The following is a 21,855-nucleotide window of genomic DNA, read 5'->3' as shown; positions in this document are numbered from 1 at the left end:
AAATAAAATCTTCAAAATTACAAAGGACTCAGTGAAAGTGAGTTTCCCCAAACAGACCTGGTAACACACATACTTAGTTAAAGACTTAATGAAGAAAATATTTTCAAGGTAGAATATGAGATACATGTAATAACAAAAGATCATCAAATGTAAATCTTTCATTTTTTTTTACATCTTTATTGGAATATAATTGCTTTACAATGATGCATTAGTTTCTGCTTTATAACAAAGTGAATCAGTTATACATATACATATGTTCCCATATCTCTTCCCTCTTGCGACTCCCTCCCTCCCACCCTCCCTATCCCACCCCTCTAGGTGGTCACAAAGCACTGAGTTGATCTCCCTGTGCTATGCGGCTGCTTCCCACTAGCTATCTATTTTACGTTTGGTAGTGTATATATGTCCATGCCTCTCTCTCGCTTTGTCACAGCTTACCCTTCCCCCTCCCCATATCCTCAAGTCCATTCTCCAGTAGGTCTGTGTCTTTATTCCTGTCTTACCCATTCCAAATACATTTTACTATAGTTTAAGATTAAAAACTCATGCCAATAATCAAGAGAAAGGAGTCTTTTCAAAATATACGAAATGTGGAAGAAGCAAAAATGGTAGAACCCATACACTATCATGGACATGCACACTGTCACTCTGAAATAAATTGATGCCATTTACAGTGAAATCCAGGATGGCAGTCAGTAGCACTTTCCTTAAAGCTTAGTTCTTCTCCCAGTGCATAATGAGGGAGCTATTAATTTAATCTGGGGAAAACTTTTATACTCTCTCTTCTGTAAGAGGAAGCTAAAAGAGGAAACAGGTAGGAATAGCACAATACAAGTTTTGAAATAGGAAATATATGAATACTGCATGCTTTACTGTGACTATATTATGGTTCCAATCACTTGACTATATCCATCATTCTTTTTCATGGGAATATGATTTAATGGTTGTTACCATGTTACTTAAAATTTCCAAATGCTCCTCAGAAGATCCTGGATTTAGTCCTGCCCCTGACATTGGGTCATGGAGTGACAGAAAATCACTTGACCTCCTGGCCTTCCATTTTCTAATAAGTAAGGCAGGACACCTGGATGACATAATCATTAATGGCACTTTAAGTGAAAGTGTAAAAACAATGATCACTCAAAACTATATCATTTCTAGAATCTTGAATTTGGAAATTCCCTTCTGTGACCATAACCACCAATTTTTTTCTTTTCCTCTTACTCATAATGAATCTGTTCTTCACACTGGTCATATCTTTGATTCCTTTAACCCTTTTTGTTTTAGTTTCCTCTAGGCCCAGTCTGGATCAATTGCCCACCGTTTCGTGTAGCTTCTCATTAGCATCAAGAAGTCCCTTTGGTCTACCGTCACCTTGACTTTCCTAAGCCTCACCTGGAAAACAGCACGGTACACTTTCTCTGATCTCATTACTGGGTGGATAAGTGTTACCAAAAAAGTCATAAAATTGTGCCAATTGGTTCAACTAAACATTTTTACTCTATTATTAGTATACACTCTGAGTTGAACGGAAATTCTTTTGTTCACTTCTATTTGACTCCTCTGTATGGCTTCTCTCTGTGGGAAGGATTCCAAACCCTTCGTAGTCCACACAACCAGACACTACCTGCCTTAAGAGGTGACTTTGCATCTTCCTTCTTGGGGAAGATATAGGACATCTGCTGCAAGTTCTCTTACATTTCTTCCTTTCTCAAATACATTTCTCTGTAAATCACTATTGTTTCTTTTCTAGATGAACTAGCTGCTTTCTTTTTAAGGCATGCTATTGATTCTATTTCCTATTACCTCCTGTAGGACCTTTCTCCATCCATTTTTTTCTCAGTAATTTGAGTCTTCTTTCTCCTCTGGATTTCTCTGTCAAGTTTATAAGCATGTTCAAGTCTTTCCTTACTAAAAAAAAAATGAACCAACCATTCAACCAAATACCCATTCCTCGACCTTCATAAATCTTTGCACTACCTTCTCTTTCCTTCATTAAACTTCTCAGTAGGGTTCAACTACTTTTATTTTCTCACTTTCCTTGAACCAACCTTTAGAATTTTTCTATTCCATTGGCCTTTATATAGTATGTTTTACAGAGACTACTTTCATATAGATCACTGAAATGATCTGTATTAACATTAAGTAACCGCTTAGTGTTAAATGTTCTTGTGACTGTCTATCCTGTTTGAGCTCACATGACACTGCCAGTTACATTCTCCTTGAAACTCTCCCCTAGCATATATTAAAAGTTATAGAGGCAAAATAATTATAAGAATCAGATTTATCTGTATTTGAATCTAGACTTTCCATTTACTTGTTATGCTATGTCTAATCCCTCTGTGCTCAGTTCTTTATCTATAAATTGTGATAAATATACTTAGTTCTCAAGATTATGAGAATTTACTTGGATTATGTATCTCAAGAGATTAACATAGTGTTTGGCACATGGTGGGTAAGTACTGATTAAAAAAAAAAAACTGTCACTTCCTTAGCTTTCATGATCCCTTACCATCCTGGTTCCATCCCATTTGACCTTTGTATTTTTTACAGACTTCCCTTTCTAGGGTCACCTTTAGAAATCAGAGCACATTTTGTAGGAATTTAGAATCAGTCATTGACCTTCTTTACTTTCTTACTTGAATAACTCATCTAATTCCAATGCTTCTAATTCCTCACTATGGATAATACAAACGTCTGCATCTGCTATTTAGAATGTTCTCCCAAGGTCCTCACACACAAGAGCAACTGCCTGCTGAATACGGACTTCCACTTGGTTTTGCACAAACATTTCAAATTCAATAAAACAAAGTAAGACAACAACAAAACACATAAATAGAGAAAACTGGCTTCATTAATACGCCGTGTTGGGGCATATTTTGACTTATTTCTCTCACTTGATATCCATGTCTAATCATCTGCCAGGTCATGTTGGTTTCTATTTGATGTCACTCATATTTATTCTCTGTAAAACACAGAAAAAGCTCTTACCAGGATTATTGCTGAGTTTTCCCACAATCTGAAAAGAACCCACTTTTGCTGCTTTAACTTTAACCACTCACTCTCATACTTGGTATGCTACAGAAAAATGCACAGTGTTTTCCCAGAGCTTCTCTGATGGTGCATTTGCTCAATTCTGTTATTCAACCTAGAATGCCTTCTCCTGACAAACTTGCTTGTTGAAATGGATTTAGCCCTCAAAATTCAGCCAATGCCATCTTCTCTTTGCCTTCTTTCCCCTATCTCTTCACCTAGCACTCCCACAGGCCTTGATTTGTGCCCGTACAGGGCGTTAAAATTCTAACTGGCATCATGGTTGCCTCTCCTTCTAGACAGATCACAAGTTCTAAGACAGGAAATGCATTTTGTTAATATTTTAACTACATAGAATTCCTAGTAGAGCCTTTTGCACATAATCAGTGCTGAATAGAAGTATGTTGAATAGAACTGAACAATGAGGAAGAAATACATTAATCACCTTTCATCAGTAGCCACAGAGAATTTCCCTATCCGTGGGTTATACTAAATCACCAAATCCTAAAACTCTGGAAGGTTTTATAGGTGAAAAATCTGAGGACCAGATAGTTCAAGTGATCTGCCCATCTTCACATAGTTAATTAATTAAGTGGTTGGAATGAAGGTCTTCAAATCCCAGTCCACTCTTTCTGTTTTACCAGGTTGCTTGTCTGTGAGTAAGCTACAAATTTGCATAAAGTTTTTGACCTTGAGTAATTCAGTGCTATTATAATGATATTTTCATTACCTACTCCACTATCATTAACCAACGCAGTACTTAGTTTCTATGTTACTTTAAAGATTTAGAATTGGATATCTTTACCGATTTCTTTCTATGGTCACATTTTGAAATAAGGGCACATTTTGTGGAAATTTAGAATCAGTCATTGACCTTCTTATATCTATCAAATATATCTGATAAAAAGGCGAAGTAGGTTACAGGAATAAGCTCATCTCAAAGTCATTGTTATTGTCTTTCATTCTTATTCTCTTTATGGCTTTTTAAAACATAGGCTTTAAAAATAGCACAACTGCTATTATTTCTCATCTGATAACAATGTTATGAAGTAGGCAAAAATATCCTCATTTTCATTTGAAGAAAATAAGTCAGAGAGTTAAGGGACTGCTAAATAACACACGGAACTATGACTTGAACCCAGGTCTGTGGGCTTTGCATAAAGAACACTGTATTTTGCAATAAAGTTCCTTGTTTTTTGCCATTATCATTTTTTAAAATGTAGACTGTCATAATAATACTCGTGTATGTGGGAGTTTACATCTAATTCACTTTGCTGATAATAGTTTTAAGAAGATTTGAAAAATCAGAGTGAGACAGAAAAAAGTGGTGACATTTTCTATGAGAAGGTATGAATTAAAAGGAGCACTGCATTATGATTTGTATATCTGTGAATGTTAATTTCTGTGACGGTGCTAATTCTATTTATAAGAGGGGAGCCAAAAACTTAATTTGAATTTTCATTTAGGGTACTCCTAAGTAATGAGCACATGGAAGAAGAAACAGGGTTATGAGAGATGTATGTGTATACTGTGTTCATCTTTGAAGTGTGTGTATCTAGATTTCAATTGGATTTAGTGAAAGACAATAATGAGAATTGTGAGAATAGATTATTCTGTAAACTCCTTTTCTTCTTAAGCATTTATGAAATATACTTGCTAGATTGATGTGCATTTATTGTAAACCTCTAAAGTAACATAGAAAGTACTGGGCATTCAAATATGGTAGCCATTATAATTATTATTATAATAGTTATTATTATAAAGTAGTATTTCACTTTTATTAGATTTGTTTTCTCCAGACAATAAACTTACTTTTCAGTAAAAAGAACGATAGCTGACAAATAGCGCATATTTAAATACATAATTACATTTTGAAACAAAACATATACATGTTATAAACTCTGTATCTTTTTCTCTCTCTCCATGATTATACTTCCTTAATGAACTCCCATTAGGTGCTCAAAAACAGTAATTTTTACATGCATGGCAGCTGTGTTTTTTTCCTTTCAGCTAAACATCTTGACACAGCTTTTCAATTTATTGATATGACTACCAGAGATTGGAAATAACTTTTACACCAATATAATCACTGCATAATGACTTGTAGTTAGCTTAGAAATTCTGGGGAAACTGTTGCCAAATGACTATGGCTGACAGATGTTCACCCAAAAATGACAAAAGTCAAAAAAAAAGTCTAAAAAGTGTCAGCAGCTGGTAGAGATTTAATAGAGTAGCACTTAGCACACATTCTGGCCTTATGCAAAATAAACTAATCAGAATAAAACTTGGAAAAATTTACCAAAAGTGGGCTTTGACTCTTCACTAAAGCTTCCTATTTATGTTGCTATAATTAGAATTTTCTAGACATGACAAAATGGTAGTATTGGATATAACCAAGATAATATGGTGCTATTTTTTGTATCTAGTTATATACAAGAGCTAATTATACTAATATTCAAAGTCAGATTAGAGGGAGGAAAAGACATTTTATTATTTAAGTACTGTACTATTTAAAATTAGATTAAATTTTAAAGCATAAATTTCTAAATATTGATATCTAAAAATCCAATCAAAATTCATGACTAAGAAATAACCTTGCTTTCTTTTCTCCCTTCTTAAAAAAGTCTCACTTTCTCCCTCTTTAACAAAGGAAACAGTATATTGGTATTCTAAAATTGTTTTGTTTGTATAATGGATTTCTAAACTGAGATTCATAATTTGTGTTGGTCTTTCCCTTATTTATGCCCTTTATCTTTTTAAATATCATTTACACAAATTGAGAGGATAAACCAGATTTCACCCTAGCATAATTTATAGATTTAGATAGACTGCAAGAGGCTAGAAAAAGTATGTACTTACGTCTCCTGTTTTAAACAAATTGAAGTGTCCGCATAGATGTATTCTAAAAGAAGTTGGGTCTATGAAGCTGCTTAAATGATTTTTATAGTGACATTGAGTCATGAGCCAAATGGTGACTGGATAACATGCTAATTTTACTCCTGTAAATGGGGACACATGAAAATGAGACTCACAGACTTGGAAGAAAGAATGGAGAGAATGTCATCAGCAGGCACTGAAGTCTTCTCTCTAATATAAATGGTATGATTTTTTTTAAAAGAGAAGGAAAATTCTTCCTCTACCATTATTACAAATGCAGTTACATGACTTCTCCATTGTTACTTTATGAAATCATGTGAAGTTTGATAGAAGTCATTGAGTAGTTTCCTATGTGCTTAAGACTTGGTCTACATTAGTGTTTCTGAAACGTTTTGGCCTCAGATATCCATTACATTATCAAAAATTACTGAGAACCCGAATGAGATTTTGTTTATATAGTTATATCTGCCAATATTTACCATATGTGAAATTAAGACTGTAAATTTTAAATATTTATTAATTCACTTAAAATATAAATAAAAAGCCCATTACGTTTCAGTAAATAGTATATTTTTAGTGAAATGAAATATATATTCCAAAGCCAAAATAAAATAGTGACAAGAATGGCATTGTTTTACATTTTGAAATTTTCTGGCTTAGTTTTGCAAATGTCTGGCTTAATAAAAGATACCTGGTTTCTCATATCTGCTTCTGCGTTCAATGTCTCAATATGTTGTTTCAGTTGAAGTATATGAAGAAAATCTGGCCTCACACAGATTTCTTTGTTGGGAAAGTGAGGAGAATTTTAATAGCTTTTTCAGATAATTATGGATTTTTAAATTTTGCAATGTGGAATCTAAAACCATATCAATATGCTTCCCTTACTGTTTTATTAAAATCTATTGTCTACTTTGCAACTTAAATGGATCTTTTGCCCATGTGTATTTTTAAAATATCAGGTATTGGTCATTTGGAAAAATATTGGTTCACTAGGTTATATAAAATTTCCAAATAGTAGCTTATTTCATTATATAATATCACATTTGTTAGTAATGCCACCTATCTCAACAGAAAATTCTTTAAGAATTGAGAAACTGACAAGTTCACAGGGGCCGATAATAAGTTTTCCAAAATTGTAATTTTTATTTGAAAGCTCAGATTTTATCATTGGCAACAGATACAGTTGGATTTTGCTTCTCTTGAAGTGACAAGCTCACTTTGTTCATTTTCAAGAAAATCTCTGCCAAATATCCAAGTTTGAAAAAACCACAGTTTGCTTGTCAGTTGTTCTTTCAAGTAAAAATGGTGATTCATGAGAAAAGTGGCTAATTTAGCTCTCAACCCAAGCAGTCACACAAGTACTTACTTGAGACAACCATGCAGTTTGGTACATCTTCACTGACTTACCATTTCATCACACAGAATATTAAAAAGACCTCTACTCAAGGGTCAAGATTTGACAAAATTAGTATATTTTTACTCCTTAATCAAGTACATTCTTAGGTACATCTTGCATTTTAAAAATATTAACTCTGAGTGTGTGGCAGTGAAGAATACCAGGCTTACTAGTAGTTTGCTGCTACTGACTTGATTCATGCTAAGGTGTCAGCAGTTTTCCCCACCATGCTTTTGCACCATTAGTGCAAATGGCAGCCAAGTGAAAAAGGTAAATAGCATCAGTATTATTATGAAAATTATTTTAAACTTGTGAATCCACTGAAAGTATCTCAGGGAATGATTGAAAGGGTCACTGGGGACATGCAGGAGTTGGGGGACCAAATTTTGAGAACTGTTGATCTACACAGTAACAGGAAGCTATCCGACAAACACTACGGATTAGAGAAGGGAACCCTTTTGTAAAGGACTTAACTAAGCAAGTTTTTGATTCCTAAAATATTCTGGAAATAATCAGCTATTTCCATGCTAAGTACAATACTATCTATCTTTTTCTCTTTTCTTTTCCTGCATAAGAATATTACTTATTTATCTAATTCAGGCTTACAAACAATCTAATAGCTTATTTCTAAGAACAACCCACTGATCTCACAAATCAGAGGGCTTCAAATTAAGTCTTATGAGCTCAGGACAGGGAGCCAGAACTTGATGCTACCTTAGTTCCCCTTTTCCTTGAATTGGGCTATATTCTAGTCACATTTTGGAGTAAGTGACAACAAAGAAGAAATCAAGAACCATACCCTGTTAATAGTAACAATTTGAAAATTTCCACAGAAGTCTCCTCTGTTAAGGCATAATTATAAATCCTGCGCCAGATCATGACATTGCATGTTCTAGAATACCATTTGGTATAATGGGACACGTATTGTCCTTTAGAAGAGTTTGGATAGTGTTCTATCAAAAGCACACTTAAAAAAAAGTAATCTCATATACTGAGTTGTATCACAGAATGATGCCAACACATATTAACTCTGCAAAGTCAAACCCTCTTTTGTTCTAAATCCAAGGTATTGACTTTTTAAATCACAAAATACTGCTAGAAGAAATTTTGCCTAATATGAGAAAAAATAGGCTGTCTTTGATGGTTTTCACAGTAAGTTTTTGACTAATACTACTAGAAATAATAACCCACCTACATTTGTTGGGGGGAGTTCGTCACTTCTTCCCTGATTTTCAGTGTATAATAAAAATTCTCAAGTTCAAAAATGTCCAACATTTGATACTAATGGTTATTCTTCTCAATCTTCTCTCTATTCATCAATTCATCTCTGATCCCCAGTAATGTGATAATTGTGATCCTTATGCCTTCATTCAAGATTATATATATATTTTTCCTTGTTTTGACATGGGCACATTTTCATATTGTTTTTGTAAATTCATGACCAAGTCAATTGTATTATTACTTAACTTCTTCTCTGAAACTTCCTTTAGCCCAGATTCAAATCCTTTTTTTTTCTTTCCACAGTGCTTAACAAATCAAAACTTTTTGATTTGTTAAGCCTAAAATGTTATAAAGCCTAAAAATGTTATAAAGCCAGAAGCACAGGCTATCTTAAGAAAATATTTTCACTATCTAATTAGGCAACAAGTAACCTCAAAACTATTCATAAATTCCTTTGCTGATCTCTGGCTGACCTGTTCACCATCCTTAAAAACAGCAATTTCTTCATTTTTTTGTGTTTCTTAAGTCTCATTTGTATTTCATCTTCTTTCACTCCATAGAAAATCTTGCCTAATGAATTTATGGAGAATGTCAAGGTCATCCTACATAAATTCCTTCAATTGCTGTTTCTTTATCATCACATCAAAATTGCCATCTTTTTATTTGAGTCCTTTTGCCACATTAATACCTGACTGGTGCTCTTGATTCTGTCTTCTCTCCTATTATTTTTCCTTCAATCCTGCCTTGTGCTTCTGGAGTCTTTCTTTTCCCTGCTTTCCCCAATGCCTATAAAATTATTTACATATTACCTGTTATAAAATATATTTCATCTTTTAGCTCTGTTCTTTTTTTCACTCACCTTTTACTTTCATTTACTCTCAAACTTACAGAAAAAGAGGCAGATACTAATTTTCCTGCATCCTTTACAATGCTTTATTTTTAATTCCTTTGCAATTTAACTTACATATCTATCAATTTACCAGAATTGTTTTCTCAGAGAAAAACCATTACACATTAATCACAAAATTCAATAGGCTTTTCACAGTAATCATCTATATCAAATTGGTACAACATTTTACATTGCTATTCCTCTCTTCTTGAAACATCTTTCTCCCTTGGCTCTGATAGTTACTGTACTCTTGATTCCCTCATAATCTTCTTATATTTCTTCTTGCCCTTTCCCTCACTTAACTATTAAATAATATATTTTCTCTCTTTTGTTCTTTATGTTCTGTTTGGTAATCCCATTTACCCCAATTGTCTTAATTTCCAACGGTTTATAGACGGCTATGAAATCTATAATTTGGGGGCCTGATATTTCTCTGAAGCGTAGCTTGGGAATTTTTACTGCTTATTGGATATTCCCCCATGTTTGTCCTTAAAAACTCAAATTCAGTAAGTTCAAATGGAATCTCTTTGCTGCATCTCTACCTCCACCCCCCAAACTATTTATTATCCTTATTATTTTAGTGTATATTACTACTATTTTCTTAGGTATCCATGATATTAATAGAAATCTTAGAATTGTGTTCAATTACTTCCATCTCACTAATTCTTCCCATCTAATCAATTCTCAAACCTCATTGTTTTAATTCTATCCATTCAATGCTTCTTCAGTATTCTTCATTTCCGTTCTTTGTCTGGTCACTCCCTTCATCATTTTTTTCTTGACTATTGCAATTATAGGCTAACTACTTACTTATCTAAACTTATTCTTTTCCAAGTTACCCTTTACACTTTCACCAGAATTAACTTTATTAAACATAAAATACTCAAAAATATTCAGTGGCTCCTGGGAACCCTCAAAACATAGTTGTAACTTTATTTGCATGGCCCTCAAGAATGTGAACCCAACCTAATTTACTAGCTTTTTTCCCTATACTATCTCTCCCATGTATACTAAGTTAGATCATAGCAAACACTTGCTATATCTCTGGTGTTCTCTTATTGGTCTTCTCATGCTGCTTTTCTTAACCCGGAGTGAACTTCTCTCCCAAGAACAACAAAATTCTCATCTTTCAAACCCAGTTTATAAGCTACAGCACCTCCCCATCTCCAGGTAAAATAAATAACTTTATTATAATATTTAATTTGGCACTATGCAAGAATTAATTATTTTCATGTTGCTCTTCTTCCTATATTATATGTTCCTTGAGATCTGGGTCTTTGATTTTTGAGTCCCCTCAGAATGCTTGGCACAGGATTTTGTATGTTGTCCTTACATCTGAAAAAATGTATATTGTAGATTTATTTTTAATCATCATACTCAAGATCCTTATTGGTAAAGTAAATCTGTCAATGTTATTCCATTGTCAATAGTAAAAGTATTGATAGCTCAGAAAGCATGTTTCTTTATTCTTATTCATTTCATTTTCCTGTCTCATAATACTATCATCAATATAAAGAGGTGAACTGTAATTATTTCCTCTAATACACTTTTTCTTCTGTGTATTCTTAATTATGACAGAAGATTTTAAAAAAATAACAGCAACGAAAAGCACTCTAGAATTCCAAGTTATCTATCCTATTTTCAGTTTACGGAAGGTTACCTCTTCTTAAGTTTTTTATAAAATATATATGACTAAAGTAGCGAATTAATGCATGGAATGATTTGTTCTGTCCTTCTTTTGTTAAGGCTTTTTACATCATTTATTTAATATTTCAAAAGGTTTATAAATCATTTATTAGCTAATCTTTGCAGCATCCCTGCTGACACAGTCAATTAGCTGAAGAAGTACTGCTGGTTGGCAACTGACAAGTAATATTACTTGCACATTACAGATGAAGAAACGAAAGCAGAGAGAGGTTAATCGACTTGACCATGTCTTACACAGTGAGTGGTAGTACTGATGTCAGAATGGGGACCTGGGGTTATTCACATCAAAACCACAAAATCATTGAGTCCAGAGCTGGTGCTGTTCTTTATTATATTATACTTTCTAAATCCTTTGTTTAATCTCCTTTTCTGGCTCTCTATGAGTCCAAGGAGGAAAGATACTTTTAAAATCTATACCTTCTCATTAAACTAAGACTATTTTTTCTACATCCAATAAATATTTAGTTTTTGCAAGGACGTTAGAACATCGACACATTTCTTCTCAAAATAACTCATTATTAACTTTTCCATCTTTAAAAGCACGATGAAAGATCAAACCAATCTCAGTAATATTTTCTGGTCTGTTCTGGTCTGGTCTAAGTTGTAATAATGACCATAATAACATAACAGTTATTGTTTACTAATTATTTATCAATAATAACAAAAATATCAAGTATTTGCCAGATACAACACTAAGAAGTTTATGTGAATTGTATAGTTTAAATTCATCAACAAATTTATCAAAGAGGAATGTTCATTATCTCCATTTTAAAGATGGAATATTAAAGGTTTAGAAATATTGTCATGAAACTGATAGGTGATTTAACCACTTTCAAGACGAGTTGCCATTTTCCAACATTCATTTTGGAACATACTATACTTAATTTTTTGTTGATGGTTTGCCATCCCTATTTTTTTTTTAATATGTAAGCAGTTCACATTCTGTGGTGTTGAGACATTACTGTGTAGGGTGATATTTTATTGACATCCCTACAGAAGCTGGCTTTTTAATACTATCATCTGATATACATCATATTAATTGACACTGCAATTTCTTCCTTGATTTGTATATTTTTTTCTACAAACACTTTGCATTCCAACTTCCACGTATCTGATCTACTCAACCATGTGATGGTCTTCATCTTCAGACATCTTGCTGTCTGTGCTGTTCAACCCTGTGACAGTAACAACACACTCACTAGGGACTAGGAGTTTGAGAAGGACTTAGAAAATTGTTTGACACCTGAAAAACATGGCTCCAGAATATGAAAAAAGATCTGCAAAATTGAGATAAAAACTTGTGTAATTAATATTTTCAACTAATATTACTACAACAGCAATGTTACTCAGCTTTCACATAGTTATCTATAAATTATATTGGATATGTGACTTGGGCACATTTTAATGCATTTGATAACATTTAGGGTAAAGCTTCTAAAAGGGCAATTGCCTAGGACTAAGGAAGGTTTAAAAATGGCCTTGCACAGAATGAACTAGAAGTGACTTCAATGGGAGGCTGAGGCAGAGATGCTGGACCCGGAGAGTAACAGAGCAGGCGTACATTGGAGAGAGCTTTCCTATATAGGAGAGCCAAGAATCTGTTACTTATTGAGTGGGGAGCATGAAGGTAGGGGACCCTATAATGAGAATCCTAGGATTGCTTCTAGATTTCTAACTTGGATAAACGACAGGACGGTACTCTTTGGTGAATACTAAAGGAACAGCAACAGCAGCAAAAGTCTAAGAGTGGAATTGTAACATATCACAATGCCACCTTTAAAGTAAATTTGGCAGTCTTCTCCGTTTTGAATGAATGAAAATGCATTAATTAAAGACATACACATTCACACACCTGCTAATATCTGCTCTTCTGCAATCATGTGTTTTCTGTATAGTGTCTAAATATCTATTCCAGTTGAAGTAGTGCTTAAACACTTCAATATGCCTCTTTTCAGCCAAAAAGAAAAACTGTCTATGACTGTTTCAACATATTTTAAATATATGTATAATCGTTGCCAACTTATCTGCTTTGCAGATACTAGTTTCCTATACAATATTTAATATCTCCCTTTATTGAAAATGTCATTGCTCAGTATTATGATTAATGTTTTTCATTGTTATTATATGTCTGAATGTTAGAATTATTGATTGATCTCTTTATTAATGGAATGATCTTCAGCACAATGTTAAATACTCTTCTTCTCTACCATTATTATATGTTATTTTAAAGATTTTCCATACAGTTACTTTAAATGGGATTTTCAGATTTTTCAGGCTTTTTGAAGTCAGTAGGATAGGCTCCAGTGAGTAGAAGAAATGCTGAAGAACAATATGAATTAAACAAATTTAAGTAGTTCAGAAAGCACTGATCTAGCCATTGAGAAATATATACTAATATTTACATAGTATGTATATATAAATCAATAGTTTCCAAATGAGATAATCTACTGAACAAAATATCTTAAAACGTGAATTAAAAGATGTTGATTAAAGTACAAAAACATTTATAAGCTTGGAATATAAATAATAAGTACATTTTTGTCTGGGAGACAAGTTGTTATCTGAGAAACCTCAAGACATTTTGTAGGTTATTGAAATCACTTTACTATCAATCTTGAGCATTTCTCCTATCAACTCTATAATTAGTATTGGAAATTAGCATTATGACTATTTCACTATCAGGAACATTGAAGAAACTATTTAGAGTGCTAAACGTTCATTTTAACAAATAAAAAACAATTCATCTGAAGAAGATGTTACAATGAACTGAGGAATTAAAAGATCTCCAAGTAGAGAAATTTCACTGACTGCAGTATAAACAACTTGAGGGTAGAGAGTTTCTGTTTTTCCTGTTTGCCCTCCAAAGTTTGGAACAGTGTTATATGCACGGTGCGGGGTAATAAGCAAATATTTAACAAATGAAAAGTACTGAATTCATTACCTTGTGGTACAAATTAAGATTTCTTTTGTACTGTAACTAGAAGATTTTAATTTCAGCATTATGAATTATTAATGTCTTTATCTAATTCCCAGTTCTGTGTCAACCAAACTTATTTGAGTGATAATTAGAGGACTTCATGTTTATCCTATCTTCTAGGATTTCACTTTTGCATATCTGTTAATTCATAATTTTGATATTTGTATAGCACAACCAAAGACTATAAAAACACATAGAGCAAGCACTTGCCAAAGAACTCTAAATAAAACAGGTCTCAGATATGAAATTAGAGCCATGCTTGGTTATACTTCTAAGTGCTTCATCTAAAGAGAGACCTGCAACACTGCTGCATGAATTAATCACCTAGGGTGACTTTTAAACCTACCAACAGCTGGCCCCTCTATCATATCTGATTTTATTCAATAGTCTAAATGATAATAACTAATAACTGTCCAGATTTCTTGGCGTTATAGATACGTTTTTTATTATTCTAAGTATTGACCTGAAAAATTATTGAAAACAATAATTGTTCTAATTTACTTATTGAATTGCCCAGTTCTTACATGGCCTGACATGAAAGGTGATTTAAAAGATTGCATTTAAGTTTGGACATATAGCCTTCATCCTGCGGTTTCATCACAGACCTCTTACAGGATAAACACGTGCAACCATTTTGAGTTTCTGAAGGGGAGTGCTCCTTAGAGTATTTTCCCCTTATAGATTTCTTGCCAACTTACTCCAATTTGAATGCAGGTAGAAATTTATAAATTTCTCCAAGAACTTATTTTTATTTTTATGAATCTTACTGATTTTGTTTTAATACCGAGGACTTTATCAAATTCATAGACATTTGATAGAATAAAAAGCAAAAGCATAATTAGGAAAAATCCAAAAACCTCAAATAGAAAATAAGATGCTATGTTGTTAGTTACAGAAATTAGCACAAATAGACTGAAAAACTGACCACCATTGTAAACTGAGCTTTTAACTATGGGAGTCGCCAGGAAAAGGAGGATTACCTGACTCAGGGGTCTTCTCCTCTTTCTTTGCCTTCTTTTAACAATCTTGAAAATTAAAGAAAGGTTGAAATGACAATAAAAATAATTTATTTCCCAAACCATTTGAGAGTAGTTGCCAACACAATGCAATGTCTCCCCCAAATCCTCTAGTATTTCCTACAAACATATATCCAAATATAATCATGAAAATCAGGAAATTAACACTGACACATTACTACAGTGCTACTAAGCCTCAGACCCCTTTCAAGTTTTGTCAATTACCCCAATCATGTCCTTCATAATAAAAGGATCAGCCCAGCATCACATGTTGCATTTAGTTGTCCTGTCTCTTTAATTTTTTTTTTTTTTTTTTCCTGCTGTACGCAGGCCTCTCACTGTTGTGGCCTCTCCCGTTGCGGAGCACAGGCCCCGGACGCACAGGTTCAGCGGCCATGGCTCACGTGCCCAGCCACTCCGCGGCATGTGGGATCTTCCCGGACCGGGGCACGAACCCGCTTCCGCCTGCATCGGCAGGCGGACTCTCAACCACTGTGCCACCAGGGAAGCCCTCTTTAGTTTTTTAATCCGTTAAATTTTCTCAGGCTTCCCTTGAATTTCATGAACTAGAAAATTTTAAAGAATATGGATCAGTTATTTTGTAGGATTTAGCTGTTTGTATTTGTCTCATGATTATTCAGGATATGTGTAGTTGGCAGGAATAACACAGTGGTGAAGCTCTGTTCTTCTTACTGCTTCCTATCAAACAATTTTGGCAAACTTTTAACTTGTAACCTTACTGGAATATTATTTTACTCATTTGATTAAGGTGTATCGCCCAGTCTTCTCCATTGTAAAGTTATTTTTTTCTCCTACATTATTAGTAATTTCTGTGGTAAGTCACTTTGTAATTATGTAAATATCCTGTTCCTCATCAAACATAATTTATTCAATTTAATTATTTAAATCAGTATGAACTCATAGACTCCTATTTTACTCAATTGACTATAATATGTTTCTACCATTATTTATTTTGAGGCTTAGATTGTTCAAGATTTGTCCAGTGGAAACCCCTTCAGTTTGGCTTCTATATCCTTTGATGTTTCCCAATTATTCTTTGATATCTCCCTTCTTCTTTTTTTTGTTTTAACATCATTATTGGAGTATAATTGCTTTACAATGCTGTGTTAGTTTCTGCTTTATAACAAAGTGAATCAGCTATACATATACATACATTCCCATATCTCCTCCCTGTTGCGTCTCCCTCCCTCCCACCCTCCTTACACCACCCCTCTAGGTGGTCACAGAGCACCAAGCTGATCTCCCTGTGCTATGTGGCTGCTTCCCACTAGCTATCAGTTTTATATTTGGTAGTGTATATATGTCCATGCCACTCTCTCACACCATCCCAGCTTACCCTTCCCCCTCCCCGTGTCCTCAAGTCCATTCTCTACATCTGCGTCTTTATTCCTGTCTTGCCCCTAGGTTCTTCAGAACCATTTTTTTTTCTTTAGGTTCCATATATATGTGTTAGCATATGGTATTTGTTTTTCTCTTTCTGACTTATTTCACTCTGTATGACAGACTCTAGGTCCATCCACCTCACTACAAACAACTCAATTTCATTTCTTTTTATGGCTGATCCCTTACTTCTTGAAACAATAATATGTTCTAGGGTCATCTTATATTTTCCCTGTAGTAGCTCTAGAATCAGTCATTTCTCCAAAAAGCTTTAGTTCCTTCAGTTGGAGAGCTGTATTTAGAAACCAAGATCCGGACACTAGGTGTATTCATTGCTCTTGGGAAGTAGTGGTCCCAGGTACTCTCAATAGGCAGAGCTAGGGGATTTATGTACATATATACATACACACATATGAAAACACATATTCATAACCATTTACACATATTCATAAACATATATTCATAAACATATGCATACATATTGTCTATGTTTATTTCTATAATGTCTCTATATTGAAAATCATGTGTTCACATTAACATCCTCCATTCCCTTTCAACACCCTTTCATTCTAGTTTTTGCCCTTTTCATATTTTAACTCCCTCCACAGATATTAAAATAACACTGATTACCATATCCTTAATAGCCTTACTTATTTGATCAATCTTCCTGTATTTAAGTAAATTCTTGTAGCTGCCACTTTCCCATCCCACACATTTTCTCCACCTGGCACGGGTTATGACTATCTGTACAGAGTGGTTGCCAAGGCCATTTCCTCATGTGGATGCCCTTCCACACGAATCAGACTTCAGCAGTCAACTCCAGGCTCCCTTATGCAGACATCCTCTCCCCCTTCTCAGACTCTCAGACCCAATGCCAAGTCATGTGGTTCCTTGAATGCCCACCTCCCCCATGCTGACAAAGGGTTATTTTACCTCACTTAATGGACCAATTTGTTCAAGAAGGGAAGGGATCACAACACTGTAAAGCAATTATACTCCAATAAAGATTTTTTTAAAAAAAAGAAGGGAAGGGACAAGGAAGGGGATGAAGAAAGGCAGGTGGACAGGGATGAACAGGTATCTTTTTTTTCTAAACAATATTTGAAGAGGTCCTTCATTTAGAAGTTACCAAGACATTATGAAGTATCAGCTGAAGAACTGAAACAACGACATATATTTACACATCTATATCCCTACATCTATGACACACAATGTACACCTAATTTTACAGCAACCAAAATATAATTTAACAAAACTTATGATGCTTAGCCATACACTTTAATACTCAGCAACTTAAAAAAATATGCAGTGCCATTTGGCTGTTAACTATCAGTCCATTTATATGAATGGATTTGTAAAACTCCTAGCCAAGAGTGTTTGGGATAGCGTCTCTACTGGTCCTTACTGGATCCTCTTCTTCTTTTGTCACTCTTTTCAGTCGTTTGTCGATTCTCGATTGTATCTCACTGGTGACTTGCATGACCATTGGTAATCATGTCTGGGCAAATACCCCAGCTTGGTGTCTCTCAAAGGGCTGACTGAAAACCATTTGCAACAGAATCAACTGAGGTACTTGATAAAATTCAGGTCCACAGGTCCTGTTCTGATTTCCTGCTCAGAAGCTCTTTAGAGAGTAATAAATATTTGGAAAATACCTTAGCTAATTCTCACACATTAACACTGAAACCCTGGTGTAGTTTGCATGTCTACAATGCCTCAAAGTTCACGGTTTAAAACACATAGGTCTCACCAACTGCAGTTCTTTTATTTTAGCTTCGTCAATTCACATTTGTTATTTAACCAACTTGGAAATTGCTAGATGTGTGAATAGCCGCCAAAGTAAAATGTATCTATCTTTTGCAAAAATGTCTTCTACCAAATGTCTCTACAAAATGAAATGTAAATACCTTCTAAGATCTTGCTCGGAGGAATCTTACAGATTTTTTAAATATTCCAGGTTTTAGGGAATAGCAAGTGCAAAGGCCCTGATGTTGGGAAAGCCACTGCAGAAAGAAAATCTGGATGTGTGTGTGAGAGAATAGTAGTAGTAAATGAGTTTGGAGAGTAGGGCAGAAGAAATATTGAATAAAGCATGTAGGACAGGTAAAAAGTTTAATTTTTATTCTAAAGTGATGGGAACGGGTTTTGCGAAATAATGTGATATGATTTATGGGTTTTTTTAGATTATTCTGGCTATTGTACTGTTTATAGACTATAAGGATTGGGGCAAGAGGGGAAGAAGCAAGGAGGTTGTGGAAGAGGCTGCCTATTGCATTAGATGAGGCAAGCAATGATGGCTTGGAGTAAGTAAAGATGGCAAGAGTAAGGTGAGAGGTAGGTGGATTCAGAATGTATTTTCAAGTTAGAGCTGGCAAGAATTTCTGATGGACTGGACATAGGAATTGTGGGAAAGAGAGAGTTTAAGGATGAATCTAACATTTTTGGCCTGAGCAACTGGATGAGTTATGGAGCCAGGAAAAACTGGAGTGCAATGGATGGATCAAAGCAAAATATTTAGTTTTATTTGCTAAGTTTGAAATGTCTATTATGCATAGATTGGAGATATTTAGTAGGAAATTGGAATTAGGAGTCTGGAGGTTAGATGAGTAGTTAGGGCTAGAAGTATGAATTGGGGAGTCATAAGTCATCTTCCCATTAAAGTAACGGGACTGGATTAAAACTCATGAGTAGTTAAGGTAGATGGAGAGTGAAGGGGGCCAGGAATGAGCCTTAGGGCATTCTAACAGACGTTGAGGGATGGGAGGCATCACCAAGGGAAACTGCCAAGGAATGGTGAGTGAGGAGGGGAGAAATCTAGGAGAGGATGGTGTCCTGGTAGCCAGTGAAACAAAATATTCATTCTGGAAATTATGAAGTTCATTTTCCAAAGTTTCTTGAATTGATGAGAATTTGAAACTTGGTATTTTAAAAAGAGCTTTAGCAAACAGAAAAGAGAATAATTTTCTATAATGAGTGATTGATTGCAGTAGCATGGGGAATGGAAAAGTTGTGAAAAGGGAATCAAGAATTTATGTAAAAGACAATTTTAAACAAAAGTATTCATTTAAAAAACAAGTACAAAATATTTAGACATTATATTTTGCCTTTGTGTCAACAGCAGTACAGCATGCTGTAAGTGAAAGATGAAGGATTACAGTTTAATATCAAATCAGGGAAAAAGGTGAAATACTTGAATTGTTTGTAGATTTTTAATAGATTTCAAACCTTTATTGGTTTTGAATAATGTCATATTTCAAACATAATTTTCTAAATAATCATAACAATTTTAGTATCAGAATAAACCTTATATAACCTTATATAAACCTTATTTAAATGCACATATACTTCATTTTTATGGGTAAAATTAGGACTCCGGTCTTCTGATTACCAGTACTATTTCTTATTGCAACACAGTGTTTAAATGTATAGATGATTGAAAAAAAGAGCATACCAGTGATCTCTTAAATGTTTTACAAAATATTAAGTAATTAAAATTAGGGGAAATAAAGCTCATGAGGATTAAGTTACAGGAAGAGTTTATAAGAGGGCAAAGAAGTAGGAGATGTATTTCCACACGGATAAATATGAGATTTTAGGAGAAAATGACCAAAATTGCATTTATAAGGTCATGATACTAGCTAAATGAAATAAAGACAACCATCATGTGAATAACATATAATTTTGACGGTGAATTTTGAATATGGAGACTGATACAGATTAACATCTGATTATAATAAAAATCAGATAGGCAGGGTAACAAGGTCTTCTTCATCAAATCACAGCTTATCAGGAATAAGGGAACCTCTTGATACTTTGGTATGTGCCATTTTAGGACAATAAACTTGCTACAAAGTGAACACTTGACGCAAGAAATAGTTTAGAAACATAAATGTGATTCAAGAAATTCATGGATGGTGAAAGCTATGTTGGATTATTTCAAAAAGTTAGGGATGACTAGGTTAAGTAAATTCTCTTTTTAATAACAGAATAACTGTCACATGAAAGATCTCACTATGCCATTGACAAAGATAAAATCCCGGGATGCCATGGCTTCACAGTCTAATAGTCTAGAGCTACAATGTCCAGTATACTGTCCATTAGTCACAAGTGGCTATTAAATACTTGAAATGTGGGCAAGTTTGACTTAGGAACTGAAATTTTAATTTTATTGAATTTTAATGAATTTACATTTAAAAATTTAAAAACACATGTGACTAATGGCTATAGTTTTTGAAAGCACTAAGAACATTTCCATTATCATGGAAAGTTCTATTGACCAGAGCTGACCCATAACATTTTTATTGAATTTTACATTTATTCCTCTTTGCTAAGAAAATCCTCTCTCTTACTAAAAAATAATATCAGCAAGATGGCTAGATATAAGCTCAAGATGCAAAAATCTATTGGATTTCTATAATCCAGGAACAAAGAGAGAGTTTAAAAATTATTTAAAATGGAAAAAAAAAACTACCTAGGAATAAATCTAAATAAAAATGTGCAAGACATGTATGGAGAAAATAAAACCTTATTGAAAGATATTAAAGAAGTCTTAAATAAATGGAGAGATACATCTTGTTTATGGATAGAAAAGACTCATCATAATGATGTAAATTTTCCCCAACTTAATTTATATAGTCAATACAATTACAATAAAAATACTTAATAGAGATTTTACAGGATTGCCAATTCTGAAATTTATGTGAATGGTCAAGAACAGCTCAGACACACCTAAAAAATCCATTCATTCCAAAATGGTCCTGGAAAACTTAATTATTCATAAGAAAACAAAGAAATTGGATAATACAGACAAGTCGATTGTTAGTGCATTAATGGCTTGAATATAAAACAAAGATACACGAGAACTTTCAGAAGAAAATATACTATATCTGGGTAGCATTAAACTAGGGAAGGACATTTTAAGTAGAACAAAAAGACACTAAGCGAAAAGATAAATTTGATTTCATTAAAACTGAGAGCTGCTATTTGTCACAAGACAACATTAAAAAAGTGAGAAGGCATGAAATAACTTATTTGTGTCATATATAGCTGACCAAGGATTATTTGATTGTATTTAAAGAACAATAGAAATAAGTAAGAAAAAGATAAACAGTAGAAAAATGGACAAAAGATATTCTCTGGACTTTCACAGAATAGGAAACATAGGCAACTATTAAATAAATGAAAGGATTCTCAACCTATCGGTAATTAGGGAAATACAAATTAAAATTGTTATGGACTGAATTGTGTTCCCTAAAATTCGTAGGTTGATGCCCCATCTCCCAATGTGGCTGTTTGGAGACAGGGACTTTGAAAACATAATTATGGTTAAATGAGGTCA

General features: G+C 33.8%; 1 protein-coding gene across 2 annotated transcripts in view; it reads right to left on the bottom strand.

The window, feature by feature from the left end:
• Positions 1–21,855, bottom strand: part of PKIA (cAMP-dependent protein kinase inhibitor alpha) — a 95,735-nt gene that overhangs the window by 7,802 nt on the left and 66,078 nt on the right. The window lies entirely within an intron of this gene.

The sequence above is a fragment of the Globicephala melas genome, chromosome 17 (genome assembly GCF_963455315.2).
Source record: "Globicephala melas chromosome 17, mGloMel1.2, whole genome shotgun sequence".
Classification (NCBI taxonomy): Eukaryota; Metazoa; Chordata; class Mammalia; order Artiodactyla; family Delphinidae; genus Globicephala; species Globicephala melas.
This window is presented reverse-complemented; position numbering and strand designations above follow the sequence as displayed.